Below are 10882 nucleotides of genomic sequence, written 5' to 3' on the forward strand. Positions count from 1 at the left end.
GCCTCGATGTCCATACCTTGGATGTTCAGTGGTTGCAGTGGAGGATGTTTGTGCCTGCGGAAGTCTACCACCAGTTCCTTGGTTTTACTGGCATTGATCTGGATGTAGTTCAGCTGGCACCAGTCCACAAAGTCCTGAGTCAGTCCTCTGTACTCCTTGTCGTTCCCATCAGTGATGAGGCCAACTATTGCAGAGTCATCAGAGAACTTCTGCAGGAAGCACTGGGTGGAGTTGTGGGAGAAGTCTGCAGTGTAGATGGTGAAGAGGAACGGAGCCAGAACCGTTCCCTGTGGTGCCCCCCAACTGCAGACGACCCTGTCCGACACACAGCCCTGAGTCCTCACATACTGTGGTCGGTCGGTGAGGTAGTCCAAAATCCAGGTAGTGAGGTGATGGTGCACTCCTGAGTTCTCCAGCTTGTCCTTCAGAACCGAGGGAAGAATGGTGTTGAAGGCACTGGAGAAATCAAAGAACGTGATTCTCACAGTGCTCCCAGCGGTCTCCAGGTGAGCGAGGGAACGATGTAGGAGGTGAATGACGGCATCATCCGCTCCAATGCCAGGCTGGTAGGCAAACTGAAGTGGGTCCAGTGATGAGCTCACAAGGCGCCGAATCTGAGCCAGGACCAACCGCTCCAGGGTTGGTCCAGGGTCATCAGGTGGGATGTCAGAGCCACCGGCCTGTAGCTGTTGAGGTCCTTGGGGCGTGAAGTCTTTGGCACTGGTACAACACAGGAGGTTTTCCAGAGCTGTGGGACTCTTCCCAGCCTCAGGCTCAGGTTGAAGAGGTGCTCCATCACACCACACAGTTGGTCCGCACAGGACCTGAAGACCCTCGAGCTGATGCCATCTGGACCCGCTGCCTTCTTGGCTTTAATCCTCCTCAGTTGCCAGAGAGCACATGGATGATACAGCAGAGGATTGGGAGAATGTCATGTGGTCAGATGAAACCAAAGTAGAACTTTTTGGTATAAACTCAACTCGTCGTGTTTGGAGGACGAAGAATACTGAGTTGCATCCCAAGAACACCATACCTACTGTGAAGCATGGGGGTGGAAACATCATGCTATGGGGCTGTTTTTCTGCCAAGGGGACAGGACGACTGATCCGTGTTAAGGACAGAATGAATGGGGCCATGTATCGTGAGATTTTGAGCCAAAACCTCCTTCCATCAGTGAGAACTTTGAAGATCAAACGCGGCTGGGTCTTCCAAAATGACAATGATCCAAACCCACCGCCCGGGCAACAAAGGAGTGGCTCCGTAAGAAGCATTTGAAAGTCCTGGAGTGGCCTAGCCAGTCTCCAGACCTCAACCCCATAGAAAATCTGTGGCGGGAGTTGAAAGTCCGTGTTGCTCGGCGACAGCCCCAAAACATCACTGCTCTCGAGAAGATCTGCATGGAGGAATGGGCCAAAATACCAGCTACTGTGTGTGCAAACCTGGTAAAGACCTATAGTAAACGTTTGGCCTCTGTTATTGCCAACAAAGGTTATGTTACAAAGTATTGAGTTGTGTTTTTGTTATTGACCAAATACTTATTTGCCACCCTGATTTACGAATAAATTCTTTACAAATCCTACCATGTGTATTCATGGATTTTTTTTTCACATTCTGTCTCTCACAGTTGAAGTGTAGCTCTGGTGCGAATTACTGACCTCTGTCATCATTTTAAGTGGGGGAACTTGCACAATCGGTGGCTGACTAAATACTTTTTTGCCCCACTGTATATCAGTATTTTTTTTTTAATTCAGGTGTGGTAAATCACAGCAAAAAATCCTGGCACAACTTCACCTACTTCCAAGGTGCATGGAGAAGATGAAAGAATTAAAAAAGCAGGAACTCCAGCAACACTTGAAGAAAGAGGAACAACTTTAATAACTGACCAACGCGTTTCGGCTTGTGGCCTTCATCAGGGTCATAGTAAAACATTGTAAAAAAATTGCTTAAATACAAGACAGGAAACAGAAAAAAATTCAAATTAACCAGTCAAAACTTCACAGATAGGTCAGGTGACATATAATAAGTAGGTATTGGTTAATTGGTTAAGTCACGCCCAAGTAGATATTGGGCTAGAACATTAATGGTGAGGAGGAGAGGGGGGTGACATGACCTCCATATGTCTGAAAATAATACATCATCATTTTAAGTGGGGGAACTTGCACAATCGGTGGCTGACTAAATACTTTTTTGCCCCACTGTATATCAGTATTTTTTTTTTAATTCAGGTGTGGGGAAAATACGTAAGATTACAGTGAAGCGATGTACCACATGAATCCCTGGCCAAAGGTATCGTACTTAAATCAAACTACTGATCCAGCCACATCAGCCTTTTGTGAGGTCTGTTTAAAGTAGACTAAAAATGAACTGCAGGTTCCTGAGAGGTGGACTGTGAGCACAGAAACACATGTTCATACATACAGCTGCAGCAAACTTACATTAATTTTAAATAGATTTGTTACTCTGATGTCTGTCTCTCTGTTAGTCCTCTGACAGACTGGTGACCTGTCCAGGTGTGCTCTACCTGTGGCTACTGGGACAGGCTCTAATAGAAAGTTTCTATTATTCTCATTTAAAGTATTTAAGTGCTTATGCATATGCTTAGTTGTGATACTGTTATAGACTGTTCAGTGAAAGTTTCTAAAACTAGATGAACTTACTTTAGCATCAGCAGTTTGAGAAAACAACTCCCTTTACAGGTGCTGATAAGGCCAAGGGCACAAAACAGCTTAACCATTGATCCGTTAGGTTTCATAGCGAGACGCGTGAAGTGTGGTAGGATCAGTTTAACTTCCTCCCTCTTCCTTGGAATGCATAAAGGAGTAGGAGCACCACTTCTGTGGCAGAGCTGACATGACTGAACTGTGATGTTTGATGTGTGTTGGCTCTCCTGCGCGCAGTAATAAATAGCTTGATCACAGCTCTTTCTGTGTTGCAGACTTTATTTTAAAAATTCCACGATACCCCCCACCCTCCCACTGTGAACATGAATTGAATATTCAGAAGAAAATGAATGGATAGACTGACATTTGTTTAAATAGTTCTAGAAATCTGAGCTGTTGGTGTGTCCTTGGATTGTGTGGTAATAATATTAGAGCTGGCAATCTTTCTTACTGAATCTACTATGAGTCATGTTACCTGAGATTAATTCTATGTTTACCTAACAGCCTGGACAAATGTGCTGTGTGAAGGAAATTAAATTAAATCAGATCTTAACTGCTTACATTTAAGGAGCCTGTTCATATTTAATTGTAATATGAACCAATGATTTTCTGATTGCTGATTCTAAGAGAGTCTTTGTGGAAATCCTGTTTGGCTTTTTGTCATTTTAATTCTCTTTTCTGTTTTCCAGAACAGTTCTCCACAGTCGCTGTCCACATGGGTCAGTGGGACCAAGCAGCACTCTGCTAATGTGTGGACTCTGACCAGCAACATCCAGCAAGACCCAGGCAGCGTTTTCTATCTCCCAGCTGGAGTTTTTTGTTTGTCTGTGACTGGAGAGTCAGGTTTTTGTTGAGCTTCACACTTGCAGAGGTAAGTCAGTTTGCAGAGATCCCTCCCACCCTGGCTTTATGTGCTAGATTTCTTATCTGAAACAGTAATATTTCAGTGACTGCTGCTTATATCACAGGTTAATACACTCTACTGATCCCTGATGGGAGAATCATCAATTTTGCCAACAAAGAAGCCTGGTGGATGTTTGTTTACAGTCTGATGATGGGACATCATACTCTGCATCTTCAAAGTTTGCCTCCTCATTATTATTCATACCCAGTAATGTGAAGTATGCTTATATCTACTATAACTGAACCAACCTGGTGCTCTTCATTTATGGAGGCTTTTGAGTCTGAATGTTGGATGTTGTGTATCTCATGTTCTCTGGGCTTTGTTGTCCTCAGTCTTTTTGCAGGATCAGAAAACAAAACCAGGAGGCCTGTAAATGTTTCTTCTAAATGATGTTTCTTCAAATGTTTCTTCTGGACGATGATAAGACCGTGACATGGGATGTCACCTTTGGTCTTGTGATGAAGCAAAGCTCAGGAAGAAGTGTGATTAAATGGTACCCACATGTGTGCTGCTGAGAAGGATGTACAGGAGCACCTGCAGCCAAATCCAAGCCTCCTCAGGTTAGTTGTAGTTGCAGAATGCTATAGGACTGAGACAGCTGAGGCATCAAATGTTTGATTAAACGGATGAAAAAGAGAAGTTTCTTCCCTATAATTATCACTTTTTAAAATCTGTAGCAACTTCAAGTCTGTCAGCGTGCTGAGCGTGCTCAGAATGTGACAATATATTTTTGTTCAATATTTAATTTCTTTCAGTTGCAATTGTTAAATGAAAAAAATATATATTCTTATAATTTAGCAAACTAATTTATCAAAAATATATATACATATATCTGTATTAGTTTTAATAAATTAATTTGACACCTGTATTGAAAATACTATATTGTATTCATACAGAATCATTATGGTATCATTGTCTGTCTGTTCACTGATTGCTGAAACTAAGAGCTAGTTTGATCTGTGTAGATCTAAAGTATCCAAAGTTGAGCTCTAATGTTTCTTCACCCTTGTGTGTGTGATATCTGATTTCCTACATGCTGGCAGAGCAGAGCAGCTGTTTGTGCTCACAGATGGTGACGGTGTGGAGAGACGGTGGTGTTTCCTCAGAAGAACTAGCAGAGTCACCAAGGGCACGAGTCCATCTCACCACCTTGACTTGCTGACTGATGCTCGTCTGCACTGCACAGAGGAAATCAACTGACCAAGGTTTGTCCAGTGACGTGTTATGAAATGTATATTTGTTTTATGCTTACAGATATGTTTTTCTTGACAGAGGCTCTGCAGAGGTCAGACAAAGCGCCTTGAGGCGACTTTTGTTGTGATTTGGCGCTATATAAATAAAATTGAATTGAATTGAAATTGAATTGAAAGCAGAGAAAATATGTGCTTTACATTTTACTGTGATTTACTGGGATATTTGTTGCCTGATGTTCAGCAGGAATGGAGGAATAGAATCAAAGGGAGATGTTTTTGCTGTTTTTGTAATGTGAGTAAATCTTCTGTATTATTTATTTGCTTGGTTATTTTAGGAGTGTTTCTGGGTGAGGGAGAGAGGAGTCATCATCCAGGTAAAGTGACGTGGATGAGTGGATACACTTGTCTCCCCTTTAAAGGAGACGATCCGAGTCATCCTTAAATGTTAGTGCTTTCAAATACACAAACATTTTTAAAGGACAAAGATGAACATCCAACTTTGACTGTAATACAAAATAAATCTTTGCATGTGTGTTTTGAAACTCTCAGATGGGAAGGATATCAGTCTTGGACTGTCTAACCTGCAGGAGCAGCACTGAATGACCACCACACATGAGCATGTTCCTGCAACATTCAGCAGCTTTGCTTTTGGTAAGTAGAGTTACCTAACTACAATAACTCTAAACACATGCCATCCATTTCTAACAGCCTGGTTACTTCCTGTCAGTTATTTTAGAAACCATGTGGTCACCTGACCTAACACTGTTTCTTCTTCTTCCCCTTAATGTTGAAGTGTCAAATGTCAAACAGCTGGAGAGGAAACTACACCAGTACTGGGATGTTTCAACAACACGTGCCAGACGTAAAAGAACCCACCCACCACTTTAATCACACTCTAGATCTTGTTTTAACATATGGCATAGAAACTGAATATTTAACAGTGTTTCCTGAAAACCCTCTGCTGTCTGATCATTTCCTGATAACATTTACATTTACAATAATTGATTACACAGCAGTGGAGAGTAGACTTTATCACAGTAGATGTCTTTCTGAAAGTGCTGTAACTAAGTTTAAGAATATAATCCACCCACTGTTATCATCTTCAATGCCCTGTACCAACATAGAGCAGAGCAGCTATCTGAACGCTACTCCAACAGAGGTCGATTATCTTGTTAATAATTTTACCTCCTCACTACGTACGACTCTGGATACTGTAGCTCCTGTGAAAACTAAGGCCTCAAATCCAAAGTCCCTGACTCCGTGGTATAATTCTCAAACACGTAGCCTAAAGCAGATAACTCGTAAGCTGGAGAGGAAATGGCGTGTCACAAATTTAGAGGATCATCATTTAGCCTGGAGAAATAGTTTGCTACTTTATAAGAAAGCCCTCCGCAAAGCCAGAACATCTTACTATTCGTCACTGATTGAAGAAAATAAGAACAACCCCAGGTTTCTCTTCAGCACTGTAGCCAGGCTGACAAAAAGTCAGAGCTCTACTGAGCCAACCATCCCTTTAACGTTAACTAGTAATGACTTCATGAACTTCTTCACAAATAAAATTTTTATCATTAGAGAAAAAATTACCAATAATCATCCCACAGATGTAATATTATCTACAGCTACTCTTAGTACCATCAATGTTAAGTTAGACTCTTTTTCTCCAATTGATCTTTCTGAGTTAACTTCAATAATTAATTCCTCCAAACCATCAACGTGTCTTTTAGACCCCATTCCTACAAAACTGCTCAAAGAAGTCCTGCCATTAATTAATTCTTCGATCTTAAATATGATCAACCTATCTCTAATAATCGGCTATGTACCACAGGCCTTCAAGGTGGCTGTAGTTAAACCTTTACTTAAAAAGCCATCTCTAGACCCAGCTGTCTTAGCTAATTATAGGCCAATCTCCAACCTTCCTTTCATATCAAAAATCCTTGAAAGAGTAGTTGTCAAACAGCTAACTGATCATCTGCAGAGGAATGGCTTATTTGAAGCGTTTCAGTCAGGTTTCAGAGCTCATCACAGCACAGAAACAGCTTTAGTGAAGGTTACAAATGATCTTCTTATGGCCTCTGACAGTGGACTCATCTCTGTGCTTGTCCTGCTAGACCTCAGTGCTGCGTTCGATACTGTTGACCATAATATCCTATTAGAGCGATTAGAACATGCTGTAGGTATTACAGGTACTGCACTGCAGTGGTTTGTATCATATCTATCTAATAGACTCCAGTTTGTACATGTAAATGGAGAGTCCTCTTCAGACACTAAGGTCAATTATGGTGTTCCACAGGGTTCAGTGCTAGGACCAATTCTATTTACATTATACATGCTTCCCCTAGGCAACATCATTAGAAGACATAGCATAAATTTTCACTGCTATGCAGATGACACGCAGCTCTATCTATCCATGAAGCCAGGTAACACACACCAATTAGTTAAACTGCAGGAATGTCTTAAAGACATAAAGACCTGGATGGCCGCTAACTTTCTGCTTCTTAATTCAGATAAAACTGAGGTTATTGTACTCGGCCCTGAAAATCTTAGAAATATGGTATCTAAGCAGATTCTTACTCTGGATGGCATTACCTTGGCCTCCAGTAACACTGTGAGAAACCTTGGAGTCATTTTTGACCAGGACATGTCCTTCAATGCACATATTAAACAAATATGTAAGACTGCTTTCTTCCATTTGCGCAACATCTCTAAAATTAGAAATATCCTGTCTCAGAGTGATGCTGAAAAACTAGTTCATGCATTTATTACTTCCAGGCTGGACTACTGTAATTCACTATTATCAGGAAGTCCTAAAAACTCGCTGAGAAGCCTTCAGCTAATCCAAAATGCTGCAGCAAGAGTCCTGACAGGGACTAGAAAGAGAGAGCATATTTCTCCTGTTTTGGCTTCCCTTCATTGGCTTCCTGTTAAATCCAGAATTGAATTCAAAATCCTGCTCCTCACATACAAGGTCTTAAATAATCAGGCCCCATCTTATCTTAATGACCTTGTAGTACCATATCACCCTATTAGAGCACTTCGCTCTTGCACTGCAGGCCTACTTGTTGTTCCTAGAGTATTTAAAAGTAGAATGGGAGGCAGAGCCTTCAGTTTTCAGGCCCCTCTTCTGTGGAACCAACTTCCAGTTTGGATTCGGGAGACAGACACTATCTCTACTTTCAAGATTAGGCTTAAAACTTTCCTTTTTGCTAAAGCATATAGTTAGGGCTGGACCAGGTGACCCTGAATCCTCCCTTAGTTATGCTGCAATAGACGTAGGCTGCCGGGGATTCCCATGATGCATTGAGTTTTTCCCTTCCAGTCACCTTTCTCACTCACTATGTGCTAATAGACCTCTCTGCATCGAATCATATCTGTTATTAATCTCTGTCTCTCTTCCACAGCATGTCTTTCATCCTGTTTTCCTTCTTTCACCCCAACCGGTCGCAGCAGATGGCCGCCCCTCCCTGAGCCTGGTTCTGCCGGAGGTTTCTTCCTGTTAAAAGGGAGTTTTTCCTTCCCACTGTCGCCAAAGTGCTTGCTCATAGGGGGTCATATGATTGTTGGGTTTTTCTCTGTATTTATTATTGTGCTATCTACTGTACAATATAAAGCGCCTTGAGGCGACTTTTGTTGTGATTTGGCGCTATATAAATAAAATTGAATTGAATTGAATTGAATTGAATAGACGCTGTTCCTTCATGGTGACATCACCAGAGACAGCCCCGCCCACCTCAGGACCTCGCCATTGATCATGATGATTTTAATGATGACAGCGAGCGGAACTAAGACTGTAAAAATCCATGACCAGAATGTTTAGATGCTTTCTAATTATTAATGAATACTGAGTTTTTGTCTCTCTCTCTTTTTTTTTTTACCTCATTTGTTACTAACAAAGTTCACCAAACTCACAGTTTACATTCTGTATGTTTCCATCAAGGTTTATTTTCATAGAAATCATCATTTTTCTCCTTTTCTCTTTTTCTCTTTTGTAATTGATGATAATTCAATGAATATACTGCGCTGCTTCCTTTTATTGCGACACACATTGGTTTAAGTTTTTCAGTGTCCAGTTATTTTTTACTGCTGTTTGAATTCTCTGTATGTTTGACCCTGTAGACTGTTTGATGGACTGCTTGTCTTCCTGTTTGTAACCGCTGCCTGTTTTTGACTAAAGATTTGGATTTCTGACTTTAACACAGCCTCTGCGTGTCCTCCCTTTGTGTCCTCTTCCTCTGTGAATGTGTTGCATGTGTCACAGATTCATTTTATTAACAGCTTTCCCACAGTGAGTTGCATCAGCATTCATTCACAGCACATTTCAGAAGGATTCAGATTAATACAGTGATCTTACAGTCAGAATGATCCTGACAGACTCCCACTGTAAATTATCTTTCATCAGGTCAATTTTAAAGCTCAGTATTTCAAAGCAGGAGTTATGAGGAATCATATTGGCATTAGGACTGTAACAATATGTACTAACAAAGTCAAAGTTTTTTAATTATGCTAGAATATTGGAAGACAGTGAACTTTTAGTGTTTTCTGCATATTAATTATTCTGAAATAGAGTAAGTAAGTAAGTAAGTAAACTTTATTTATTAAGCGCTTTTCACAGATAGACCATCACAAAGCGCTGTACATAAATATTAAAATAAACAATAAAATCAATAGACAATGTACACAATATAAAAGATCACATGTAAATAATGTAAAAATATAAAATATGAAGAGATCAACAAAAGGCTTGTTTAAACAAAAAGGTTTTTAACTGTTTTTTAAAACAATCCACAGAGTCAAGCAAACATAACTGTAGAGGTAAATTGTTCCACAGCCTTGGTGCAACAGACTGAAAGGCTCTGTCCCCTTTTGTCTTCAGTCGTGTACGGGGAACAACTAAGAGACTCTGAGTCTGTGAGCGGAGATGACGAGCAGCAGTGTATTTTATAAGAAGCTTGGATAAATAATCTGGGGCCTGGCCATTTAGTGCTCTGTATGTTAAAACAAGAATTTTAAAGCGAATTCTAAACTCAATTGGGAGCCAATGTAAAGAATATAAGATGGGAGTGATGTGAACACGCTTGGTAGAACGAGTTAATAGTCTGGCTGCTGCGTTTTGTATTGCCTGGAGCCGAGAGAGAGATGATTTATCCAAGCTAGTAAACAGGGAATTACAATAATCTAAGCGTGATGACACAAATGCATGAATTAGTTTTTGCAGTTCAGCTGAGGAAACCATATGTCGCAGTTTAGATATGTTTCTTAAATGATAGAAACAGGAACGAGACAAAGATTTTACATGAGAGTCGAGGCCCAGAGAAGAGTCAAATATTACTCCGAGATTTCGAATATTTGACTTGACAGATGGACAGAAGGAGGCAAGAACCTGACTGATTTTAGAATGTAACTCAGGAGGAGCTATGATCATGGTCTCTGTCTTGTTAGTATTTAGGACAAGGTAGTTGCTTGAAAGCCAATCAGAAACCTGGGTTAAGCACTGGACTAGGGTGGACAGCCTATCCAGTTGGTGAGGCTTAAAAGACATATGGAGCTGAATGTCATCAGCATAAAAATGATAAGACAGGTCGCTAAAAGATTGAATGATACCAGCTAAAGGAAGCATATAAAAAGAAAATAGTAATGGACCTAAAACTGAACCCTGTGGGACACCACAGGTCAGGGCAGCAATGTCAGAGGTGAACCTGTCAGTCCTAACAGAAAAGGTCCTGTCTGATAAGTAGGAAGAAAACCAGTCTAGGGCAGAGCCAGATACACCAGCTAAAACCTTGAGCCTGTTAAGTAGGATTTTGTGATCGATTGTGTCAAAGGCAGCACTAAGATCAAGCAAGATGATCACAGAACAATTCCCTGCGTCAGATGCCATTAACAGATCATTATAGACTCTTAGGAGAGCGGTCTCTGTAGAGTGCTGCTTTTGAAAGCCAGACTGAAAAGGGTCAAGGATGTGTAGTTTACATAATAGAGACCTGAACTGATTTTCAACAATTTTTTCAAGTAATTTACTTAAAAATGGCAATTTTGAGATAGGTCGGTAATTACTAGCAGAGCTAGGATCAAGGTTCTGTTTTTTTAACAGAGGAGTTACCTCAGCATGTTTAAAATAAGATGGAACA

The 10882-nt window shown here is 40.8% G+C and overlaps 1 protein-coding gene and 1 long non-coding RNA gene across 4 annotated transcripts in view; both read left to right on the forward strand.

The window, feature by feature from the left end:
* The window catches only part of LOC102078817 (zinc finger protein 665), a 1047781-nt gene that overhangs the window by 43059 nt on the left and 993840 nt on the right, over positions 1-10882 (forward strand). The gene's annotated exons all lie outside the window — the stretch shown is intronic.
* LOC102076867 (uncharacterized) lies at positions 2540-5625 on the forward strand. Of its 3 annotated transcripts, none has more exons than XR_002061403.2 (6): positions 2540-3531; positions 3629-4124; positions 4608-4769; positions 5093-5201; positions 5307-5408; positions 5551-5625. It is a non-coding gene; the product is annotated as an uncharacterized LOC102076867 (long non-coding RNA). The 3 variants fall into 3 exon arrangements; XR_003219242.1 differs by having other exon boundaries at positions 4613-4769; XR_002061404.2 differs by having other exon boundaries at positions 4634-4769.

This window comes from Oreochromis niloticus, linkage group LG3, assembly GCF_001858045.2.
Source record: "Oreochromis niloticus isolate F11D_XX linkage group LG3, O_niloticus_UMD_NMBU, whole genome shotgun sequence".
NCBI lineage: Eukaryota > Metazoa > Chordata > Actinopteri > Cichliformes > Cichlidae > Oreochromis > Oreochromis niloticus.